The 26,348-nt window shown below is 41.8% G+C and overlaps 1 protein-coding gene across 4 annotated transcripts in view; it reads right to left on the reverse strand.

Annotated features, from left to right (window-relative positions):
- LOC126298945 (uncharacterized) overlaps positions 1-26,348 on the reverse strand; it is an 828,858-nt gene that overhangs the window by 631,954 nt on the left and 170,556 nt on the right. Inside the window, exon 1 of one of the 4 annotated variants that reach the window (XM_049990549.1) lies at positions 3,961-4,298. The exons of the other annotated variants lie outside the window; for them this stretch is intronic. The gene's annotated coding sequence lies outside the window, so the exon portion shown is untranslated. Of the gene's footprint in view, positions 1-3,960; positions 4,299-26,348 lie in introns of those variants that run through there. 4 annotated transcript variants of the gene reach the window in all.

Here is a 26,348-nt window from a genome sequence, read left to right on the forward strand (position 1 = left end):
AAATTGCATCGTCGACTATAAAATGCGGCCATGATTCTTCACACGGAGCCAAGTGGCAGACAATGCATGAAGCTCTAGTTCCTTCCTTATTTTCATGCTCTGTACCCTTTCTTCTCGTACCTGGAGACGATGAGCGTCTCTCACTTTGAGCAACGTTTTATCAACTGATTTCTTCTAACTCCAGTGTTTTTTTATCTGCAGCTATTATGCTTTACTGTAAATGCTATGCGCAAACAAGCAAAGAAATCTTTCTATGATTCCCTTGTTTTAACAATCTACACATACAGTACTAATCTCGTCAGAAGTTTGAACACCTATCTCATTGTTCTTGTCTTCATGTCCTAGACCCAGCTACTCAATTTCTGTTCATGAAGGTCAACTTCTCCTATTGTGTTATTACACAATTACACTGCTTGCTGGGGAACCAAATTAAGTCCATCTCAGTTTTTTGGGATACACCCACTTCTAAAACAATGAGTCCGCAAAAAGTCGCTTTAGACACTTTATAACCAGCGAGACATGTATTTTGACAATGCAAAAGTGGGTCCAGACATTGTTATAGTTTTACGAATACGAGAGAGACTGAAACTTCCTGGCAGATTAAAACTGTGTGCCCGACCGAGACTCGAACTCGGGACCTTTGCCTTTCGCGGGCAAGTGCTGTCTGCCAAAATGCTGCAGCTGCAAATTCTGGTTTATTCGTATATGATTGCAAAAACTTTATATCTTCTTGGTAAATGTGATTTAAAGAATGTGTACTGTAAGACGCACAGGTAAAATTGTATCCTAAACCATTTTAATTACATAACATCACTGTTTTAGATGGATACATGACCACCACCACCATCATATTCATAATATTTTGTGCTATATTAGCAGGTTGTTCTTAGTGCTCGTGTATGTGCTGACCATCATATCATCCAGGATATGAAATATGTTCCTTCCTTGCCGCCTCCTTCCTTCTACATACCCTTCTAAGGCAGTTTTTAAACGCGTCCCTTCTTGCTTAATATATGTCCAACACAGTTTCGTTTCCTTCTTTTTATTATATCCAGTAATTGTTTTTGCTCTCCTACTCTTGTCAGAACCTCCTTATGTTTCACTCCCATCCAACTTCGTTATTTCCATCCTCCGCCACGTCAACATTCCCAAAACTTCAAAGCCTTTTTTTTTTTCAGCCGCAGTGTCCACATTTCAGCACCATAGAGGAAACTCCATACAAAACATTTTATTAGGCTTTTCCTTAAATCCATGTCCATAAATCGGCGCAAAAAATTCTCCGTTTCTTATAAAATGCCTTTTTCGGCAGTGCTAATGTGGTTTTAATTTCTGTGCTGCTCTTCCAATCGATTTGTATCTTGCTTCCGAGGTATTTACAGCTTTCAAATGTTCTAACACTTCTCCATTCAGCATTATGTTTATCTTTTTATTTCTTCCCAGTGTCATTACTTTTGTTTTTTGTATTAAGGCTACATTAACGTTTGCTCTACTGACCCTTTATAAACTCACGAAAATCTTTGGAGTTCTAGCTATACCATCTCTTGGAATGGTTTCCCACGTACTTAGCTATCGTAAGGCGTCTATTCTGCAACAAGGAGGAGAAATAGATAAAAATAAAACTGAGATGGATCTTTGGCACTTTTGTCGCCTCATGTCCTTGACTGCATCTGTAACGTGACCACAGAATGAGCCAATGAAGAACACTTATGTATATTCAGCAATGCATCGGGATGACAATATCCAAGTCTTCAGCTAAGCAATCTCTGTCTCTTGTTGACCACCCAAAGAACTGCTTATAACGCGAAATGAAGTTTGGAAAAACTTTTGCTTGACTATAATGATAGAAAGGAATATACCTTCGTCTTGCATGGTTTAAAATTTCAATTCTGAATTTTCTATTCATAGTAAATTAGGGTACTTACTGCCTTTAATTTTATCGGGTGCTCTGTATTCGCGACACTCCTTCACCGTTTACTTTGACAATTGGTCCACATTTTGCGTACGTTTTACACTCCGAAAGACACGCCATTTCTCTGACTTCTTTTACCAACAGAGTACTTTAAAAACGTCTAAAAATCACCATAATAATTAAAGCAAATGATGCGAAGTATTTGTGTACTATCTGCTAAGAATAAAACCATTCCAATGGTTAATTTTTTGTTTTAGTCCCTAACAAGAGGACCTCTTTCTCGTGCTTCCCGTGGGTTACTAGACAGATTCCTAGAGTGCGTGTGTCATTACATATCTATCAACGAACTTCCATACAGTAACATGAATATGTGACGGTGCGGGAACTGTTGCTTTTGTTATAAATAATATAAAGGAGCATTCGGGCAAAGATCAAGTACTCAGGTTTAAAATATTTCCGCGCGCCCACAGGAGTCGTTAGCGAACTCAAAATATAATTGCTGTGTGAATAAACTTATAACAATAAATAATATAAAACGCAACTGTCGAAACGTTAGAAAACAAGTTATAGAAGTTCATTTCGCGCCTACATATGAACACGTACCTTCGATATTAAGTTATGAAATAGCCACCGAAGCTTATTATGCTATTCGTTAACATGAGGTAGGGCCTACAGCACAAAATCAGTTCACACTGCATAAATGAACACTTAACATTACAACCACATCAGAATACTATTCTGATATGAATGTCGAACGTGGTATTAACAATCACCCATTATCTCAGTTGTATGAATAGCTATTAAGACAGCACTCACCAAACTACTTCAGCGGAAGGATTCCGATGGTTTTGTACTCACCTGCAAATAAAGAAAATAATATTAGGAAACTAACTGGTATTAATTTCAATCAGAACTTATCTCTCTCTCTCTCTCTGTGTGTGTGTGTGTGTGTGTGTACGCGGGGAGGGGGGCAATGATGATGATGTCTAATATCTTTCACATTTACACACAGAAACAGTAATAATGCTTTCAAGAACCACAAAATTTTGTAAACTAAATTGAGAATTATGAAACATTAGATGCATAGATGCATGTCTAAGATGGGTTTGCGGTGACAGCGACACTGCAGCTCTTTCCTAAACGGCAAACTTATATGCATGCTATTTCGAGGACATCCTGCCCTGCGTCTGAGAGGTTGGTGACCGTCTTTGCGACAACATTGGCTATAGATAAAACCACTATAGTGTATACTATATGTTGTAGAATATTTTAAGAACTAGTTAGTTTAGCATCATGTATTTCCAATACAATAAATTCATGAAAAGCATCCATTAAATATATATTCATCTCTTTTTAAATCTAATTTTTAATGGATACTATAAAATTATGGTTGTAAACTCGACTGCGGCCTATCCAATTAATGGTGAGTAACGACAAATAAAGATGTTCTATCTTTCGTAAGTAATATCTGCTGAGTCTTTCGAAGCAAACATCTGACCAAGAAAACTAATCCCGAACAACAATGTGTTCTTTCGGAAATAAAAATGGTCATTTCATTTATCACGGCATACACAAAATCACCACGAAAACAGTTCACGGTGTTTCTATTCCAGCATCTACATCAACGGTCGTCCTTCCTTTCATTTTTCTCTGGTTTATTTCACCAAGGGGAGTTTTATATTTCACATCCAACATTTTTCTTTAGCATTCTCTCTTCAGAAAGCTGCCTAGTTTTTTGTTGTTTCACAACGTTAATGGTTTCATGTAATATTTTATCTGTCGAGCCAAGCTAAGGACTTAGCTCAATACGCACCCCCGCAAAAAAAAAAAAAAAAAACACAATTACAAACCTACCAATTGTCACTTTAGTTCGTCAGACATTATGGTTCTGAAAGGTGCTCACATGAAGTCTCACTGAAACACCAGTGCAGATTGTGTAAATTAAGTAAGGCTGCGTCTTTCACAATAGAACCTAGAGACTGGATTACATTGCATCATTGTTTAGATGAACACATCTGGCAAACAGATACGGCTTAAGTTGAAGAACTTACCTTTCTGCATGTGGCTTGTTACAGCTAACATATCCTGCTTCCAATATTGAGAGACTGCAAACACGGCTCTTGTCTTCATTGCTGCTTTTCTCCTGTTTAGGATAATTCCTTGACCTCACATACAACATGCAGAGTAGCACCTTAGTCACAACACACACCGGTTAGAAAGTTCGGAAAACATCTTTTGAAGCGGAAGGATTTCCGAAAGCACATGGAAGACTAAAGTGAAGATGCGGAACACTTATTAGGAAAAGCGACACAAACAGCAAAAGTAAGTGCAAAGCAGGTGTCGCTGCGGCGACAAAGCCACGCCTACACAGCACACGCGGTCGCGGCAATGCGACGGCGACGACTGCAGGTTTCTGCCAATCCACCACCGGCCGCCGCTCGACCTGCCCTCTGTGCTTGACCGCGTAACTATTCCAATGGCATGGGCGCGCTCTTTGAATCTGCGTCTCCGCATCGTTTGCTATAACACCACATCCACGTCCACATGCCACTCGCAACACCTGTGTGTCAACCTATGTCATCAGATGTATGATCTAGTTGTCTTCCTTCGTTCCTTTGCAAGCGTGTATAAATATTAAGGTACAACTTTTAAATTATATAAGCACAGAAACGCATGTACATCTGTTGTTTTCCCGTGATATCTATTTCTAGAACAACAACTGATGTAAGCACCCCGCTAGAGCTGCAACCCAAACGCCCAACGTTGCTTTTTGTGAAATGGAGGGCATTTCTGCTGCTGATTAGCTTAAAAATCAAAGGTTTCTCAATAAGAATATGTCTATTATTGATTTAGACTTTCGAGGTTGGGTCACGCCAACATTCTCACTCCCGCCGGGGTACTGTTCACTCACTTCGCCTTTAGTGAGAACAAAACCACAAAGAAACGTGATCACCTTTAACAGAAAAAAATTAATCTTACATAAATCAGTATTTACCCAGTGAAACTCTAAGCCCTCTATGAAGTCGAGGCTCATAGCCGAAACAACAACCAAAGAATGTCCTAACTCAGCACCGTGAAGGAAAAGGAGTTTGGCGGAGGAAATAAATGCTTCAGTACTGACAGTGGTCATTACAGAAGTATCAGGTTCCGACAACGTTTGAAGAATCACCTGCGCCCTCGTTGAAATAACCTATTACATATCCGTCTACATTTGTACTCCCCAACTCACTAATTATCAGAAGTTGAAATGGTTCAAATGGAAAAACAGAACACCAAAATTAAGATTCCTGGGATCTCTCGACTCTGCTTTAAATCAAATGGACGCCGAGAGCAGACAGTTTTTTTTTAAATATAATTACGCTATTTCTGTGACTGAACGACACGAGTGTGGTGTGCCCAGCTCAATAATGTGACGTTCGAATGAACAGTAAGTTCACTAGAGACGAAGGCTTTCCTGTACTGATGAAGGCTTGTATACACAAACTGGTACGTAACACCCCATACAAGGTCAGTACATCATCCAAGTACGACAAGGACTATGTCTGAAAGACGTGTTCCGCCAACATTTCTTATTTACTACCATTCATCTTCTTACACTAAGCAACAAAACAAATAGTTTAAAAAAATGAAGTGTCAGTTGAGTAAGCAAATGAGAACCGAAATACTTATATCTGTGAGCATAGGAACTATCAGAAAAGAGAGTACCGAGAAATATCCAGTCACAGAACAGGTACAACTTGGAGGGGTAAAAAAATAAAATAAAAATAAGGTTCTCTAACAGCTATGTCTGGTTATAACGAATACACATTTGAATGACTGAAGGCCTGGCAATATATATTTCATCTGGTATATATAACTGTCGGTAAGAGAAAATAAACTTAATAATATATCATAATATACTGTCAGAAATGCGGCTTGCTGTAAATTTGTAAACGAATTACATGCTTCATAACTTTGAACAGTTACTCGTAGTTGCAGGAGAGTCCACAATTTGCTCATTACGTAGTTCAGCAGAAATGAAAAGTTCTCAGAACATACTGACCATATGGATGTGGGAAACACTGTGACTGTAGGATACAAAAAGGCAAAAGAATCCGCAAATTGTCATTTCTTTAAAATTAACCGCGCTCTTGTAGCTGATGCTTTGTGGCTATAGATACCTTTATTGCAGTGACGTTGCCATATTTAATCTGTTCCCCATTTACACATTTGCGTACGCAGTAACCGTTTTCGCTTACAGTTTGGAAGTCTGTGTTTTCGCATTGTATGTACATGTCGCCACTGAGGGTGAGATGACGGATTTCACAAAAGGTGTAGTTTTACTGACCACGTAAGTAAATAGGACAACAGTGACTGACTGCGCTTCATTTTGTTCGGTCGAAAAGCTGTCACCGCATCTTTTTGGCTCTGCCCGGACCGCGACCTGGATACGTTGCGTTTCTTGCGACGACTGGCAGAAAGGGCTACGAGACGGAAGAATAGGAGCGCTTGCGTTGGCAGAGAGTAGGAATGTGTGATGAACTGCCTGGAATGCACCGAGCCATGGGAGGCAGGGCGGGGTGGCGAGGAGTGTGCTCCCAGCGGGAGCAGCGCTTCCCTGCGCGCTCCGTCGGTCCCTGAGTTTCAGTGTTGCCATTTTCCGCGCCAGCCGGCACGCGTCTGGCACGTCGCTTCTTTCTTTCTTCAGGCGGCTTCAGATACGCAGCCTAAGAACTTGTGGAACAGCGTCACAGCAAAAGGGAAAAGACGGCCGACGCACGAACCAAAAACTCAACAACGCCTAGAGAATGTGTGAATGGTCAGTGGGTACGAGTACTTATACTTGCTGCTACTAAAGTAAACCGTTTTGTAAGTCACCAATATTCCACAGAAATTATTCATGCTACTCTTTTACTTCGTGAAAGGGTTTTCAAAATAATAACACCGAGCATGGTCTTTTGGGTTGGAAATAGTACTGAATTTTCTCACCGAAGACAGATGTATACAACAGTCACCAACACGATTACGAGTTCAAGTAGTGGGTCACTCTCAATTCCAAAATTAGGACGGCTCAACGGGGATTCAAATTCCGCTGCTACCGAATAAGAATCCAGTTTTTATAGCACTTCACCATGGTTGGGCGTAACCGTCTGTTACAAATAATAGTGAACCACCATACGAAGCGCCTAGGAAATCAAGACCTTCGTCAAATGCTATATATACTTCTTTAATTTAGAATTACACGCATAATAAAAAAAAAATATGACGCGGTGTTTGCTGAGAAAATTCTGTACTACCTACATATAAACAGCAAGCCACAATAGAGTGCGTTTCTGAGGGCACTTCGTGCGAATATTAGGAATTTTCTATCGTATTTTATGGGCGAATGGGCGAGGGAAACTTGACACTATGTTCCTCCGTATGCGCCGTATCTCTCTTATCTCATGATCTACACACGAGACATGGGATGGGCGCAGAACGGTCGCACGGCCACCCTCTAACAACGGTTCTCTAAGTTTAACCAACATGGTTTCCCGAGAGCTATATTACCTTTCTTCTTTAGACTCCTTTCAAGTTCAACAAGCGTCAGTATTACACTACCGTATGAGCTATACCGAACTCTTACAATCCTAGCAGGTTGTCATGTAGCCATGCCTACTTGATACGGACTCCAAACGCTGGAACAATACTCAAAAACTGGTCGCACTAGCGTCTTGCACACGATTCCCATTGCAGATGCACTACACTTTTTCAGAACCCTTCCAATATATCTAAGTCTAACAGAAGACTTTCCTAATACCGATTTTAGGTGATTACCCAATTTCATATCGCTTCTTAATACTGATCCCGCATATCCAAAGATGTGAAGTGCTGCAGACGTCCGTTGTCAATCTTATTATCGCATCCTATCGTGTTCTTTCACGGTGTTAAAGATATTCACTTGTATTTATCCACATTTCATGGACATAGACGTGGACATGTTTGCATGGGCGCACACAAGCAAGGTCCACATTTCAAGAGAGCTGTACTTTAATACACCACGGGCAAATTTCTAGCCGGCCGAGGTGGCCGAGCGGTTCTAGGGGCTACAGTATGGAAGCGCGCGATCGCTACGGTCGCAGATTCGAATCCTGCCTCGGGCATGGATATGTGTGATCTCCTCAGGTTAGTTGGGTTTAAGTAGTTCTAAGTGACTGATGACCTCAGAAGTTAAGTCCCATAGTGCTCAGAGCCATTTGAACAAATTTCTACCAAGTCTTTCTGCATTTCCTTAAGCTCGCCCAACGATGTTACTTTTCTGTAGATAACAGCATCGCCGGAGAGCTATTTAATACCGCTGGAGAGCCTACCTGATCAATCGTTTACGTATATCAATAACATTAGAGATGCTGTTATGCTTCTCTGGCGCACACCACATATTATTTTGGGTTCTGTTGAACATTCGCCGGACAGCACTGCGTATTGGGTTAATCAAATATTCGTCCAGCCAGTAGCCTATCTGCGAAGATAGTCCGTATGATCGTATGTGTTCCTATTCGAGGATGTGGTACAATGACAAACGCGTTTCGGAGATCTGGGAAGATATAATGAAACTACACCACTTGCGTGTGACTAAAGCAAGCTGTGTTTCTCACACCAGTGTTTTATCCCGAATCTGTATTGATTCTCTGAGAGAATCTTTTTTCTCCAGCAAATTTGTAATTTCTGAGCTGTGTATGTGCTCTAGGATCATGGCACAAACAGATGTCAGCGAAATTGCTCTGTAATTATGTGCATTCTTCCTGTTTCTCATTTTGCAAGAAGAAGTGCTCTGTGCTTTCCTCCAGTCACATGGGACAGCTGAAGAGATTCTTGATACATATGTGAACAAGGAAAGGGGCTAATTCCGCAGCGTATTCAGTGTAAAATACACTGAAGAACGAAAGAAACGGGTACACCTGCCTAATATTGTGTAAGGCCCCCGCGAGCACACAGAAGTGCCGGACACGACGTGGCATGGACTCGACTAATATCTGAAGCAGTGCTGGAGGGAACTGACACCAAGAATCCTGCATGGCTGTCCACAAATCCGTAGGAGCATGACGGGTGGAGATCTCTTCGGAACAGCACGTTGTAAGGCATCCCAGATATGCTCAACAATGTTCATGTCTGGGGAGTCTGGTTGCCAGCGGAAGTGTTTAAACTCAGAAGAGTGTTCCTGGAGCCACTCTGTAGCCATTCTGGACGTGTGTGGTGTCACATTGTGCTGCTGGAATTGCCCAAGCTTACAGCTTCCTTTAAGCACTTTTTCTACACGCCTTTTTCATGTCATAGAAGCTGAACGAACTGTACTTGCGGACTGAATCTTTACATAAGAAGGTGGGCGAATGGAATATGTGTATATATGTATGTTTGTGAAAATTTCAGTATCACGAAAGAATCGTCATATTATGAAATTTACGTGAATACGAAGAGGAATGGACTGCTATCAGAAATGAGAAGTGCACAGAGTGAACAAAAGTATGGAAACACCGCAAACACAACTCATTACCATGACTAATGCGGTGTAGCAAAACGGTTGACATTCAAAACAGTTTTCACTCATCTCGGAATGGATAAATACAATTCCCCTTTGGTTTTCATGGGAATCTTATACCATTCTTCATCCAAAGTAGTGGCAAGTTCAGGTAACAATGATGAATGTGGAGAGCGATCACGCATCCTTCTCTCGAAAGTGGACGACAAACGCTCGACAATATTGAGATCTGGTGACTTTGGTAGCCAGGGGAGATTGGAAAACTCATGCTCGTGCTCACAAAATCAGTCCTGGACAATGCGTGCTGTGTGAACAGGGGTCCTGTCGTTTTGGAACACAGCATAACCATTGGGATACAAACACTACTCCATGAGATCGTATTAATCTTCGGCAGTAATGTGTCCCCGCAGAGTAACCATGGGAGCCATGGAATACCACCACCGAACACCCGCAATGTTTCACTAAAGGGACGTAAAACCAGAAATTGGAAACAGTGTGACACAACACTGATCCGACCAAATGACATTCTTCCTTTGCTTTTTAGTCCAGATTTTATGGCTTTGGCACCACATTTTCTTGTTAGGGAATTTGTATCACGGTGTGGTTTCGGAATTCCTGCTTGCCCTGCAATTCCCTACTTATGTGTTGTTTTGTTGCTGACGATATTCAGTTCTGCAGTGATTTTTTTCAGCTGTCGTCCTCTTATTTTACGTCAAAATCCTCGTCAACGACCGTCCGTCACGAGCGCTCAACACACACTTTCTTCCGCGTTCTGACTTAGCGGGTGAGGTTTACCTGCTTTCCTTGTCTGCAGTATAAATCTTCAATAAGTGCCTCTTGAAAAACCCAACACTTCGGCTGCCTTGGTTACGGAAGCACTTACCATGAGCACCAACAATTTGCTCACGTTTTAAGTCGCTTAGCTTCGACATAATGCACTCACAACTACACAGTGTTCTGAGCACGACTGACGCTTGCAACGTATTGAGGACACTGTACAGGTGCCGTTCGTGGCTAATACAACAGCGCAACCTGCAGGTTTGGATAGCATCTGCATTTATGTTCAAGCATGGATTTTTCGAGGTGTTTCCTTATTTTTGTCCAACGTTTATACAAGATAATGACTGGTTTCCTGTAACCCCGCGAACAACACTGTGGGAACAGAAGGCGGCTTGAGACGGAAGACAACCGTTGATGTGACTCGCAGTGTGACGAATTTTTATATGGCATCATTTGGCCTTGTCGACACAAGACGCGAAGATTTACGCGCCGGGGACATCTCGACAACGATTCTGCTGCTCGTATGGGGCGTACGGCAACGTCTTTGATGCAAATAGTGAAGGGCTAAAGCAGGTCGAATTAGCATAGAATTCGTTAGGTCACGAAATTTCTAAACACTAGGGAATGACAAGATAGCTTAGAAATTTCACAGTAACGAATCAGAGTGCTTACTGAGTGCTGGCGCAATAATAAAGTTCCTTATAGAAATGACTTTATCTACTTTCCCCATTCAACGGCATCACTTGTGTGAGGGTGTGTATAAGCGTTGTACAGCATTGACTTGACCCTGAACTGAAGTTCGTTCCGGCTAGCTGAAGCTCACGAAGATGGCACATCTGTTCCAATGTGCGTGAGCACCATACAAGGTGAACGACATAGGGGGAGGGGGATAGGAGGGGGGTAGGAGGGGACAGGAGGAGGGAGGAGGAGTGGTAGGGGAGAGGGGAGACATACAGTTTAATGTACCACAGATATTAATGTCCTTAGAAAAGGGAACGGCCAAAATGATTTGGTCATTACCTTTGATTATCACCGGCAATTTTGGTCTCCTTAAAAAAGGTTGGCGCTGAACTACAAAGATAGGAATCGCGACTACATTACATGTCACCTTAAATGATCTGGCCCAATTCATATCGAGTCGAAAACCGCTTCTGCTTGATCTTTGGCCAAAGATGTTGCTGATCGGCCACACATAGGTCGCACTTATTCGAAGAATAGCTCAGCCGTGTTATTCAGGGCTTGGTACCAATGAAATGTGCACCTGGACCGATGGAGCCTGGTAAACAATACCCATCAGTACTGCAACTAATGCTTATCTAATTCAGTACTCGGAAATCGTGAGAGCTTGACAAAGTGTTTCGTGCCTGTAATACGTTTTGTAGAGATGTGATACTAATCACTTATTACATCATAAAAACTTTAAATGAGATAGATGATATAATTCCGTCATGACCGTTATCGGTGAATCACCTTCCACACACATAATAATATCGTTTGGAGTAAAAAAATATATTTTAGACCTTGAAGGTCGATACGGTTAGGCAACAATATAATTCCAGTGCAACACACAATCAAGGGAGAAAGGATTTTTTTTCTCTAAACAGATTCTGATGTTGCGATGTCCATAATTATAGTTTTATGTAACAGCGTTACTGGATCACGAATTTTTCATAGACATTTAAATACCTTGTTAAGACCCTACCTATGTAACATACAGAGTTTAAAGTCCTGGAAGAGATCGTTAACATACAATAACAATAATACCAATTCACTTCATTTCAGCTGCATCCTCGCTGCCCCTGGATGTTTTCTAATGCCATTTATCGTCTTGCGTTACGTCGTGATCTCGACCTTTTTTTATCTCTGGAATGCTTTTCTTTAACTCTTAGAACACAGTAATGATCTGCCTTGGTCCTTTTGTTAACCATTCCGCTGGCTACTAGTCCTACCAAACTTCATTACATTTTCATTGAGGTCCGAATTAAGGCTTCCAGTTCAGTCTGCTATGAACGTATTTGTTTGTCTTTTTTTAATTTCTACCAGCTCTCAATATACATCTGTCCACTGCTCGTTGAGCAATATTCATTGTCATAAGTATATCAGGAGACTCTTTAACAAAAGCACCCCTAATAGAAGAAGTTTATATCGACTGCAGACAGGCGCCAAGTTCTTTGTTTTAAACACTAGCGAGAGTTGTTGACCGTGGCGAAACGAGACAGAGGAAGCAAAAGCAATAATGAGGACCGGTTATGGAAGCAGTATCCGCTGGATGCAGCAGGCGAGCTTCCTGTGCGTGACCAGCTCTCGTAGCTGCATATCAGGTCGGCAGACGCGACTACACCCTGTCGCCTGACGCGTCTCAATGATGTGACGTCGATAGGTCGACGTACCGAAGTGCAACCATCTCTCCTCAGGTTGTAATAGCAAATTAAAACGCAGGTGTTTGTTACATTAATCATCCAACGCTAAGAAACTATGACTCTTTCTCGAATGTTACAATGCCAGGTTTTTTACTACACATCGTTGTTTAAGTTAAAACGAGCAACATACGATTCTGAGAATACTACATCGTATTTTATACTTCCTAACAATGATCCCTTTTCTAGTCAATAAATAGCGTGTTTCAACAGCAAGATACGACACTCTTTATCCCATATACTGGTTTTGGCTCTACAGTCTTTTTTCACTTCATGGAATGAAAGGGGGGGGGGGGGGAGAAGAGAAAAAAGAACATTGTAAAGAGTCACCATTCAAAAAAACAGTTTATTTATCTATAACTTGCGGCCCGCCCCGACTACGCACCGGTTGCACTGAGTATCTATTGCCGGAAGAATTGTCCGGCACAGCACTACAAAATTATATACACAAATCTCCCTCGTGAATCGGTCTATCTATTAATGCAAACTGTACCAAAATTTTTACAGTAGTCCCGAGATTAGACTTAACGTACAGATATAAAAACGCGACCAAAAACTGTAATCTGTAATATGTGTAGGTAAGTTTATAACATGCCTATTTCTTCAGAATACTTTTCTATGCGATATTACACATTTCTCATTAGGAGAAAGAGATCACGTTTTACTCACAGGTCAAAATAGCGAATACAAAGCAATTTGTAGTTTCTAAGTTATATTAGACAAAAAGGGCCTAATCATAAGAAAGATTTAAACTTGCAAGTCATCATTTCAAGATGGTCTTAGGTTTCAAATTCGTTACGCAGAAATAAATCCTTCATTCAGCGATATTGTGGCTGATGCAGTGTTTATTTCTATTTCACAGTTATTTTTCTATAGAGCCGCGGAGTTTTCAAGTCGTCATGGATAATATAATCCCCATATTATACACACAATTCCGGAAAAACTTCAACTCTTGCCTTGTTTTATTCAGCAAATAACTTTAAAAAATGTCGTCTAGCTGTTCTCTATCTTCAGTTCTTCCATTTAGATGTCACAGTTAATGACTCATGAAAAGCAAATACACAGCTAAGAAATCCTGTGCGCTTCGCCACGGAATTGCACACCTCCCACTGCAATTTCCATGTTAATGCTGGCGTGGTTCCACGGACCTGTAGCCGGTTTCTTTCAGAGCATTCAGAAAATGCAGAAACTGGTCCCGTTTTTAATGACATTACTCCACATGTTAAGTGAAAAGCTACAGGGCATGAAGCAAAGCCAGTGGACTAAGATGCGATACAGAGCAACTGAATTCACTTCCTTCACGTAACGTGCACGATGAACACAGCCCGTTTAGAAATGCCGAATGAATACCTGTCAGACAGGAAGGTGTCTGACGGCGTGGGCCTTAAGCAGGAATTAACTGTGCTCGACAGGCGCGAACTTTCTCCTGACAAGCACGACCTTAAACTTTTGATCATAAACATCAAAACATTAGTTTCTCCTGCAGGTATAAACCTATTTTTGCAAGCATTCTAGTTACAAACATATTAAATGTATGTCACAAGCATATATATATTTGTTTTCAGGGAGGGGGTTTTACCTCATGGCGACAGTTACGTCACTAAAGATGAGGCATTAAGCCTATCCTAAAACAGCTGACTGAAAGTTGCGAGCATGGTGGGAACATTATGGCCAAATAAACTAAACACGTGTGTGAATTCACAAGTAAAATAAAAAATAATGTCGCGGAAAAGTCACCAAGTATGTCAGATCCGCTGAAAACTCTTAACACCTTAGACGGGAAACATAAAATACATTCATGTCTAGCAGCTTTTTATCCTAGCCTTCAAAAGAAAGTTTACAATCCCAATATACTTGAATTACATTGTAATATAAGCACTGACGTATTTTAAAGTAACTTCTGCGTCAGACTTGTCCATAATTTCCGAAAAAATCAAAGAGAAGCCTTTCAATAAAATAAACTAACAGCTGCTTTCAGTATGCTTTCTGGCAGCAGTGAAAATTAAAAAAAATCAATGTCCTCTCTCAATGAATTATTCTTATATCATCGGCACAGTAAAATAAATTCCCATACGTAATTTCCTGGAGTTGCTCTCTTTCACATTTATGATCAAACTCGTCGGTCACAATCATAAAATAATGGCGAAATGTGACACTAGTGTTATTTTATTACACTGCTAGAAGTAACCTATATGAACCTTCCACCTGTTCAATACTAAAGTACCTTTCTAGCCCTGGTGTTAAAACCTCTAATTTCAGGGTGCGTACTAAGACGAATATTAAGCTCATCTCACTATTTACGTATTTCCTTCTTCTACCTAAATGTGATGCTCACACTTTATTCACACTACGTGTTAGGAACTTTTTCCGAATCAACATAAAGCTCTTCGCAATATACTGTAGTCACAAGCACTGCAATCGTGCTGTTTTAATGTGTCTGGTTTGTTTCTTATGGCATCACTCAGGATCAGGTAGGTCCAAAATTGTGCGTATGCATAAAAGTCGAGCTCACGGTAAAGCCTGGAGCACACTGTGCCTTATGATCAAATTAACCAATGCGTGTAGTGGATAAAGACATTTAACTCATTTGAGCTTACTAATTTTTCAGCCGACACACAAGTTATCAATCTGCTACACTACACGGACAACGTACAAGAAATTTACATAAAAAATGAGGAAATGGTGGATTTCTGTAACGTGTGTTGTGGAATAATCTACTGACACCACATCGCTTATATGCTGAGATCCGGAAAATAATAATATTTAAATGATATACACAGATTCAATAGCAGGAACATATCCTTCAATGATAGAAAGAGAGAAGCTTTTTCACAATAAAAGCTATAATTTGACAAATATTATGATGCATATTTCATGATCTGATTTTCTTTAATCGAACGCACATCTCCTGCATATCGCGCGTTGACATTTCAAATGATTGGCATGATGTCTGGGTCGGTCCTGGGGCGTGATCGGATGGCCAAGGAGAATGGTTACGATAAACAGGAAATCTGGGTGCGAAATCTGCAGAGAAACAAATTTTCAGCTGTCTCGAGACATGAGTAATATGCCGATGATCGCATAGACAATAAGGAAATATGTAAGATTTGTGGTGGATGGTTTCAGATTTTTTTTTTTTTTAGTTTAACGAAGGATTTTAATGATGTCCTCTATCCCATGATGAAATGTTTGTTCCCGAGTGGTGATTCTATGTTCAAAGACGGCAGGGCCCCTCTTCACACAGTTCATCTTCACCAGGTATGCTTTTGTGAGCACGAGGGTGAATTGTCGCATCTTACGTTGCCACTACAGTCACCAGATTTCAGTGTTACTAAGCGTATGTGGTTTTATTTGGAGAGAAGGATGAGTGATCGTTACCCACCTCCAGCATCGATACCTGAACTTGCCACTGTTTTGCAGGAAGAATGGTATAAGAGTTATTTGAAAACCATATAGGACCAGTATTTATCCATTCTGAGGCGACCAGAAGCTGCTTTGAATGCCAACGGTTTCCAACATATTATAAAACTTGGTAATACGTTGGGCTTGCGGTGCTTCCATATTTTTGTCCGCTCCTGTAGGTGCTTGCACTTTATCTCCTCTAGTTTAATTATATAAAAAGGGATGTGTGTCCTTTTCAGTTTATTTCAAATGATTCAAGTGTGAGTGCGGTTTTTCTCGGTTAGTATATTATTCTCTCTCTTGCCTATGGCATAATATTGTGGAGCTAGTCCTAACTTATCCAATATTTATGAATACATCCTGTATTTCATCAAGTGAAGGTCGCGGTCAAATGCCCCCCCCCCCCACTCCGCTCTCTCCCTACTGGATCATGTTAACTTTATTGACCTTGAATAATACTGATGAGAAACGTTAATATCTTCTCTGAAGTCGTAATGTTTTTCTTTTTCCAGTTTAGATTCTAGATCGCACCTTAGCATCTATGGTAAACATCTTAAAATATCACACGTTATTTCATCCTACAACCAACATACGTTGAATTCTGTAGCTGTAACGGCACATTTAAAAGCCATGTCCTCGCCCACGCCAAAGGCGGTACTCGAAGCCGCGACTTCCGCTTTTCGAGAGGTTGCGGTCAGGACGATGAATAGCCGTCGCCGAACGAAACCACAGTACAGCGCGTGCACAGCGGCTATTAAACTCTTACCATCGGAACTCCAAGCATAACATGCCTTAAAGAGGATAATAGAATCATCCGGTACACGCACGCGCACGGAACCAGGTCACATTTAGCAGGTTACAGTCTCTTTCGAATCGACGAAAAAACACGTTCCGCATGGAATGGTCTGAGATGACGTGAGATATGAGTTTCATTGCAAGACAGATCAATCATTAGGTACGGGCTTCAAGCAAAAAAATGGTTCAAATGGCTCTGAGCACTATGGGACTTAACATCTATGGTCATCAGTCCCCTAGAACTTAGAACTACTTAAACCTAACTAACCTAAGGACAACACACAACACTCAATCATCACGAGGCAGAGAAAATCCCTGACCCCGCCGGGAATCGAACCCGTGAACCCGGGCGCGGGAAGCGAGAACGCTTCCAGCAAAAGTTTGTGATTGTTGTGACTGGGCATTAGTGTCGGACGAACCCATTTAAGTATGCCAGGTGGTTTATTGAGGACTGCTCCCAAAATCTCTCATGTATGAAGGCGTATGTCTATAGCATTTTCGTAATTCGTGCATTCAGAAACGGATTCAATAAGGTAATTGCGATTGGGGAATACTCTTTGCCAAACCAAAAACCTTAGCATAGCCAACGAGTAAAAAAGAGTATTGCACCGCTCTGTATGTTGCATTCACATGAGGCACTTATTTTCGGGCGCTACAGTCTGGAAACACGCGACCGCTACGGTCGCAGGCTCGAAACCTGCCTCGGGCATGGATGTGTGTGATGTCCTTAGGTTAGTTAGGTTTAAGTAGTTCTAAGTTCTAGGGGACTGATGACCTCAGAAGTTAAGTCTTATGGTACTCAGAGCCATTTGAATCATCTGAACTTCTTTTCGGACTAGACAAACTCTAATGTGTCGCGGACAGTGTGTCGGCTCGTCTTGTTTATACTCGAGAAAGGGTTACAAAATAGGTATACTGAAGTACTGTTGAAACGTAGAGAATTTATCTTGCACTGTTACAAATAGACTGCTTTTAAACACTATTCGAATAAATCATCACTAAAATTCCTCCCAATTTGTTACAAAAACACTAATATACCCATTTTTTCTTTATAGTTCACGAAATTTCGCTGTAAGTACGCCCAGAATCATTTTCTATAGTGATGTCGACATCTTAGTCAGTTGTGACAGTAGAATTGTATTCTGCCAAGAATGCTACAGATTTTAACAATAATAACTCTTCGCTCTTTGTATATTTGTGTTCTAGCCGATATTAAGAAATTTTAAGTTTCACCGTCAAACAAAGCAAGTATCGGCCAACAACAGCCACACATTTCTCTAAACTGATCTACATGTTGCTACTGAAATTATTACAGCTGGAAAACTCAATGCTATTTTCAATATTAGGTTACTGAAGACGGAAGTGAAACAGGGTTGTCGCCTATCCGTGATGTTATTCAATCTGTAAATTGAACAAGGGCTAAACGAAACCTTAGAGAAGTTTGGGAAGGGAGTTAAAAGCTCAGGGACCCGAAATAAAAACTTCATGGTTTGCCGATGACATTGTTACGCCGTCAGAGGCAGAAATGGAATTGGAAGATCAGTTGAATCAAATGGATAGTATCTTCAAAATAAGTTATAAGACGAATACGAACGATACTAAAACAACGCAAATGTGGTGACGTAGTTTTATTAAATCACGTGACGCTGAAGGGATTAGGTTAGCAAAAAATGGCTCTGAGCACTATGGGACTTAACATGTGAGGTCATTAGTCCCCTAGAACTTAGAACTACTTAAACCTAACTAACCTAAGGACATCACACACATCCATGCCCGAGGCAGGATTCGAACCTGCGACCGCAGCGGTCGCGCGGTTCCAGACTGAAGCGCCTAGAACCGCTCGGCCACGCCGGCCGGCAATTAGGTTAGCAAATCAAACACTAAAAGTAATACATGCGTTTTGTTATCTGGGCAACAAACTGCCAATTGTCGACGCACAGAAGGTATAAAACGCAAACTGGCGTTTCAAAGAAAAGGACAAAACTTTAACACAGATTCCAAATTTAAGTGTTAGGACGTATTTTCTAAACATTGGACGGGCGCGAAGCGTGGACAATAAACAATGCATACAAGAAAAGGAGAGAAGCTTTTAAAACGTGGTGCCACAGAAGAATGATTAAGATTACAGAGGAATATTCGGTAGCTAATGAAGAGATAATAAATTCAATTTGGGAGAAAAAATGACAACTTGACTAAAAGAAGGAATCGTTTTATCTGACACATCCGAAGGCATAACGCTTTTAAGGCAAGGAAGTAAGTGAGAAAGGTAAAAATTGTAAAGCAAGACTAAAGGGTCGTAAAAATTGCATAATGTCGATAATATATCCAGACAATGCTGTCCAGCAACACTGCAGGGACATGTACTACCACGCTACTGGCCAGCAATATTTGCAGCTGTACATTTCCGGGCCAGAAGAATTTACAAGGGGATACACTAGTGTCACAAAATGGACGAACGCAGGCTAGTGAAAGTGAGTGCGGCTCTACTGCTGTTACAGCCCACGAGGAATAAAGTTAGAAAGAAAAAGAGAAATCGGACTTTGTGGATGCGCTCTTAGTTAACCAAAAGGAATGTTTCAGAAAATTTAATTCGTTAACTGATGACGGATACATACCTTTTCCAGAGTTTTACCAGAGTGCCGAAACAAGATTTTGAATATCTCGTACAAGCAATCGGACCGAGAACAGCTAAAACCAATACATATATGTGAAAGCAATACCAGTTACAATCCGTCTAGCGACCACCCTCGGGTTTTAACTGCTGGCGATTGATAAAGAAGTTAACTGTACTTCTTTGAAGTGCACTACTCATCAGTAAGCCTTTTGGCACAAATATGCAATGTTTTAGTAGAAGTACTAAAGGATTTCATTAACGTAAGTTTGAAATACTAGAATTTTTATTTTTATTTTCTTTTTGTTCACCAACTTAAGAGATGAAGGTCACAACAAAATGATGCGTGATTCCGGTTTTCTCGGCAACAGTTTGCGAACTGTCCCTATTCAGAATGCGATCCAGAATAGCATACATGAAATTCATAATTATCTCATGTGCCCTCTTCTCCATTGCTGCACCCCAACTTTCGAACAGAAGCGAAACGATATTGTTTCTCCCCAGACACATAACTGCAGCGTTGTCGGTGAGAGAAGTAGGAAACAAATGTGAGAGCGAGAGGGAAGCGTTTACAGACAAGGACAGAGCAAAAGTTTGCCCTGCAGTACGGAATATTCTCCATCCATGGTGGGCAAGGCCGAAACCCCTCAGCAATACGTCGTCAACTACTTGCAACATCAGAAATACTGCACGGCCATACCGTAAAACTGCCGTCTATTGCAGTCACGTTGCAGCAATGTTGTCGGGAACGCTATAGCGGCCAAATAATTGCCGTTTAAGGTATGGCCTACGTGCACGAACCTTAAAGATTGACTTAAGTAAGAAAGTTCAAGCGGATGCAGGTTGCAGCTTATGCAGAGATCGGGCAGAAGACTACCAACATGACATTAACAATGAAAACATCAAATAAATAAAATCGTGTTAATACAATAAAAGATATTTAGATTGGGTAACAACACCTTCCGTAGTAACAGTTACTTATGGAAATACAATATTGAACGTTCATATATCAGAATGAGTTTGAAACTGCTATGTCACTTGTCTCATTTAAGGAAATACTTGTGAAAAAGAGCTTACCGTTTAAAGTAGTTGTTCGTAAGAATAATAACGGAGAATTGCAGTCGATGTAACGACAGACATTTAAAGCATCAATCTTCTGAATGGCAGTTACTTTAATTGCATTAACAGCATGACTCAATTGCTCGGAGAGCTGTGTGGTGACACCAAGTCCCTCAGAATGACGCCCTCGGCATAGGATGACGTGGCGGCCGGTTGGTATTGAATAGCCCGTTGGGGTCAGACTTCGCATATGTCTGTCAACGTATTTCGTATCATGGCTTGCAATGGTTATAAGAGGACGCACATGAACGCGGTAGTAGCTGCTTGTCAAGTAATCCAGTTGAGCCACGTGGCGGTAGGGTCTGCACTTGGATATGTCAGGTAATACTCTCTGGCTGACTCACCGTAGTATCTGCTTTAAGGAGCATTTAAAGCTCCAAAAAATGTTAAAAACTATCTTCATTTTAAATGGGCGGCCTCTTTCAGCTACTTGGTCCAACAGCTGATTAATGGGTGTATCTAGCTCGGTTCAATATCAACTGATGGCCTAGACAATATGCCAAAATAAGCACACTGGTCCTAAAATTAGATACTCCCTGCAGACAACAGCCTCATACCGTGTAATATAGACACTAAACCTGGTAACTGCCTCAGTACGGTCAGGAAGAGATTTCACAAGTTTCTTGATCTACACCTATGCTACGCAAGCCACCTGACAGCGTGTGGCGGAGGGTACTTCTTGTATAGCTATCTGATCCCCTCGTCCATGTTCCATGCGCGAATGGCGCGTGAGAAGAATTAACTGTCGCTAAATCTCCGTATTAGCTCTAATTTCTCGCATTTATGTTGTCCGACCCATTCCGGAATTTACTCTCGAAATTTCAATAGTAAACCTCTCTTATAACATCTTCCACTGGAGTTTGTTGAGCCTCTCCATAACGCTCTCGCCCCAACTGAACCATCCCGTTATGAAACGCGCCACTCTTCGTTGGACCTTGTCTATCTCTTCTATTAGTCCATCCTTGCAAGGGTGCCGCACTAAGGGGCAATACTCAACAATTGGTAAAAAACTTAACAAATGTTTTACATCTTTATTCTTCATGTCTACATATTTACTTCTCAACACAGTATCTCCGGCGACGACCACATTTTACCCAACGAGAGACCAGTTTGTTGATGCCTCACTGTAGAATGCTTGACTTTGTTGATGGAGCCGCATCATCACGTCTGTATCAACCGCTTCATCACTGTCAAAGTGGTGTCCTCGAAGATGTTCTTTAAGTTTTGGAAACAGATGAAAATCGGATGGGGCAAGGCGAGACAGTATGGAGAATGATCTATAAGAATGACTCCTAGGTGTTGGATTGTCGCAGATGTCGCAGCGCTCGTGAGTCGTTTGGCATTGTCAAGCTGAAGGAGAATATTCCCTGTGTGTGAGTTAACTCTTCGAATTCGTCCTTTCATTTCTCTTAGGGCTTCTCACGCTCCGACATAGTCACTTCACACACTGCCATGCTACACTCCACAATTCGCAGCCCTCTAGCGGCAGAGGACCGTAAATATGTATACATGAAGAATAAAGATGCAGAAAATTAATAAAGTTAGTTTTATTTAAATAGCTTTAAGAGTATTCACATATAATATTCGGAGGTATTACTTTTCCGCAAGCCCTCGTACATTTCCTTAAGATTATTCCTATGAACCTCAGTAACTGTACAATAGGTGATTTCTTTATGTATGCGCAATATGTTACAGTACTTAGGCCTGGTGTCACCTGCCAGTTTCCGCACCATTTATTAATTCTCAGGAGGTCCTTGTGCAGTTCACTACAGTCTTTTGACGTTGCTGCCTTCTTACAGACAACTGTATCATCTGCCAACAGCCTCATGGAGCTTCCGATATTACCCACTAGATCATTTACGCATATTGTGAACAATAACGGTCCTATCATACTTCCTTGCGGTACTCCCGGAATTACCTTCATATCTATAGATTTTGTTCCGCTGAGTTTTATCTGCGAGGATGTCTCGAATCCAGGCATAAATCTGGTCCAATACTTGACAAACTCGTAACCTTTGCATTAAACGGCAGTGCGGGACAGTGTAAAATGCTTCCTGGAATCGAGAAACATGGAGTCAACCAGAGCACCCATGTCTCCAGCGATGTCGATTTCATGGAGGAGCAGAGCGAGCCGAGTTTCGCAACCTCTCTGTTTGCAGAATCCAAGTTGATTTTTAAAAAGGAGATTTTCTTTCTTCAAAAATGTCATAATACCTGAGCATAAAACATGTTCCATAATTCTGCAATAATAATTATGTGTACCTGTCTTACCACCATATTCGAAAACAAGAATGATCTGGGATTTTTCCACACCCCACGGAGCCTTCGTTGCTCCAGCGACAAACAATGAACTGCATAATCTCTGTAGAATCTTACAGGCATTTCGCCTGGTCCAGACGCCTTTGCACTGTTAAGCGATTGTGGGTGGTTATGCTATTTTGCGATCACTCATCTCATTATTTTCCATTTTGGCATTCGTGTGACGATTGAAAGGAGAGGCCGTACTGCGATCTTTCACGATGAAAGTTTCGGAAGACCGAATTCATTATTTTAATCTTCTCTCTGTCTTCTGTTTCGGTGCCAGTATGGCCACTGAGTGAATAGGTGATTTCTATCCGCTTACTGATTTTACGTACGAGCAAAACTTCTCAGGGTACACCATATCCAGCTGAAGCTGTTCATTGATGATCAGATTCTGTAGAGATAACTGATTGCGGCAATGCTGACTGCTACGTTTCGCTAACTTCTAATGGCCCTAAGCACTATGGGACTTAACATCTGAGGTCATCAGTCCCCTAGAACTTAGAACTACTTAAACCTAACTAACCTAAGGACATCACACACATCCATGCCCGAGGCAGGAGCCGAACCTGCGACCGTAGCAGCAGCACGGTTCCGGACTGAAGCACCTAGAACCGCTCGGCCACGGCGGCCGGCTTTCGCTAACAATTCCAAGTAGTCTGAGACCTTTCTATGGAATGAGTGAGCCCAGATTATGGTGCGAAAAACACCCCATAAAGTTCTTAGGACCACCTGAGGCCTAAACTGCACCTTCTGAACACTGTGAATTAAATGCTCCAAAGGACCACGGACCGTTGGCGCATTCGACACCTAGCATTATATGGGAAGAGAGAACGCTTCCAGTCAGTTACTGCCCAGTTGTATGGGCAATTCAAGACCAGGTTTTATGTGCTGCTGTCAGCAAATGCCTTTTTCGAGGTACCCGATTCCGAATGTCGGCCGCACGCAATTCCCTTCGTAATTTTCGCTCGGAAACTGATTGAGACTGACCTGTATTCATTAACAGCAGCTACTCCTGTCGGGTTTAAAACCGACTGCCGTTTGCAACTTGTAACACTCGCCTCGGACGGATTCACACACTCTAAGATCGCGTCACAATGCTCCCATCATCATCCAATATTGTTAATTTTTTATTGTCACAGAGGGTTGGGGTCGGGTGCCGGGGAGGGGTGAGGGGGCACTGCTGAGTCTCAAAAATGGCAAGGAATTATAGGAAATTACTAACTATGATACTTTTCAGTTTCTTGCCCACGTGAATAAGCTTGTGTCCAGCAGCCTTTGGAGGACATTCCAACCAGGTAAAGGCCCCATTCCCTCGCTGACTATACTTGCCTGTTAAAAAAATAAAAATAAAAAAAAACAACACATTAATTTCAAGCTCGCACAGCTATAGCCCGCATACCCGTGATTACAATCGATAAAGGTGAATGCATATTTCAATACTGTGATGATATCAAAGTTGTGATAGTTTGTTGCTATCGAAATTCTTTTATTAATTGTATGACATGTATTCACATTTCAGACGAATGCTTTTTAAATCTTGTATTAATCTGAACTGAATTTTATTCGAAGTTATGCTAGAGGGATGAAATAAGCACGCAGTGAACAAATTATTATATTTAAAAAGTTTATATATGTTATTGTTATTATAACTGCAAGCATCTGTACCATATTAAAATATTAAAAGTGTGAGTGATGGCAACCTATTTTAAGAAGAGGGGCGGAGAGGGGGGGAGAGGAGGGAGGGAGGGAGGGAGGGTGAGAGAGAGAGACGCCTGGAAGTCTGTGGATATTTCGCCTCTCTCATGTATCTCACATACCAAGTAGAATAGTTTTGTGACTTTTGACCACTCCAGACACCTTGTTTCTACTTAGGACTTTCAGTCCCCACTACCAAATAAACTGGAACTTGGATCCGCGCCTGCCTGGGACGAAGCGACACTCACACCCCATCTTTTCATGTCCTTAAAAAAAGTTACTGAAGGACAAGTGGCGAAGAACCGCTTGCTCCTGTGCTGTTACACGACATCTATTCTTCAGAACTGGGACGGCTTGGCGGTCCTGGGAAACGCGCCAGGCTGCGCCGGGAGCGGCGTTTCCGCCAACTCTGTGGCCGGAGGCAGCAGGGGAACAACAGCGACGGAGGTGGTGGTGGCGGCAGACGAGCGTGGGCACGTTCAATGGAGCGCCTCGTGAATGAACAGGTGTCCTTGGAGCGCGCCCGGAAGCTGCAGCCGCCGCAGCCGCGCGCCAGTCGCCGCAGCCGCGCCGCCCCCTCTTCGGTGAAAGTGCACTGCCAACGGCCTGATATATCAGGCGAGCTGCTTTCGCATTTTAATTTCAGCCACTATCATGCCTGTTCCACCATCCCTGGCTAGAAAGGAATCAATTATACCCTGCAAGAACGGAACGTCGTCCCCTGCCACCTTATACGAAGTAACTTCAGCACGGAAGTGGCCCACACGGAAGCTCTTATAGCGCATTCTGGATATTGGATTAAGTAAAATACCGTTGGCTCCGAGTAATAGAATTCAATCGCTTTCTCCACTGAAGTAGAGTTTTTTCCTAGCGAGAAGACAATATCAATGTACAAATGAACCCCACACAAAAATGTGTAAGAATGTTCACGTTTTCCTCCCCTGGATAAAACATTTTTTTAATTACTGGGTTGGTGCATAAGTTCGTAGCGTTTTTCCATAAGTTTAATAAACACAACAGATACACATAACAGAGCCTTTAGTCGTCAACAACATATTTTCCTTCACTATTTATAATAGTCTGCCAATGCTGGGCTAACTTTTAGATTCGGCGGCTGTAGAAATCACGTGGTTTTGATGCAAAGAACTCGTCAGGCCATGTTCACAGCACATTTTCACCCACAAAGGAAGTCCTTGAAGTGCGTTCAACAGAGAGCGGAAAAGATGAATATCTGAGAGCGCAAGATCAGGTGGACACGGTGTCTCTTGTGAGTCTAACAGAATGTGGGCGTCAGTCTTCCAGGTCATTGTTCTTTGACTGCGTCTGCAAGACGTTTCATTTGTTGACAAATGTCAAGACTAAGGATTACACATAGGGGAAGCAATTCGTAGTACACCACACCGTCGCTGTTCCACCAGATGTATAAGATTATCTTTTGTGGATGCGAGCAGGTCTTTATACGGGGAGTAGCTGCTTTGTTAGGATTTAACCATGCCTTTGTTTTCCTTGTGTTACTATTCCTCGTCACCAGTAATGATTAGTCGGTGTTGTTCACGAGCCAAATGACGAGCAAGCAGAGATGCACATATGACCAACCGCTAATTTTTGTGATTTTGTCGCCGGCCGGAGTGGACGAGCGGTTCTAGGCGCTACAGTCGCAGGTTCGAATCCCGCCTCGGGCATGGATGTGTGTGATGTCCTTAGGTTGGTTAGATTTAAGTAGTTCTAAGATCTAGGAGACTGATGACCTCAGATGTTAAGTCCCATAGTTCTCAGAGCCATTTTGATTTGTGATTTTGTCTTAGAGCATGTGGACCCCAA

This window comes from Schistocerca gregaria, chromosome X, assembly GCF_023897955.1.
Source record: "Schistocerca gregaria isolate iqSchGreg1 chromosome X, iqSchGreg1.2, whole genome shotgun sequence".
In the NCBI taxonomy this organism is placed as follows: domain Eukaryota; kingdom Metazoa; phylum Arthropoda; class Insecta; order Orthoptera; family Acrididae; genus Schistocerca; species Schistocerca gregaria.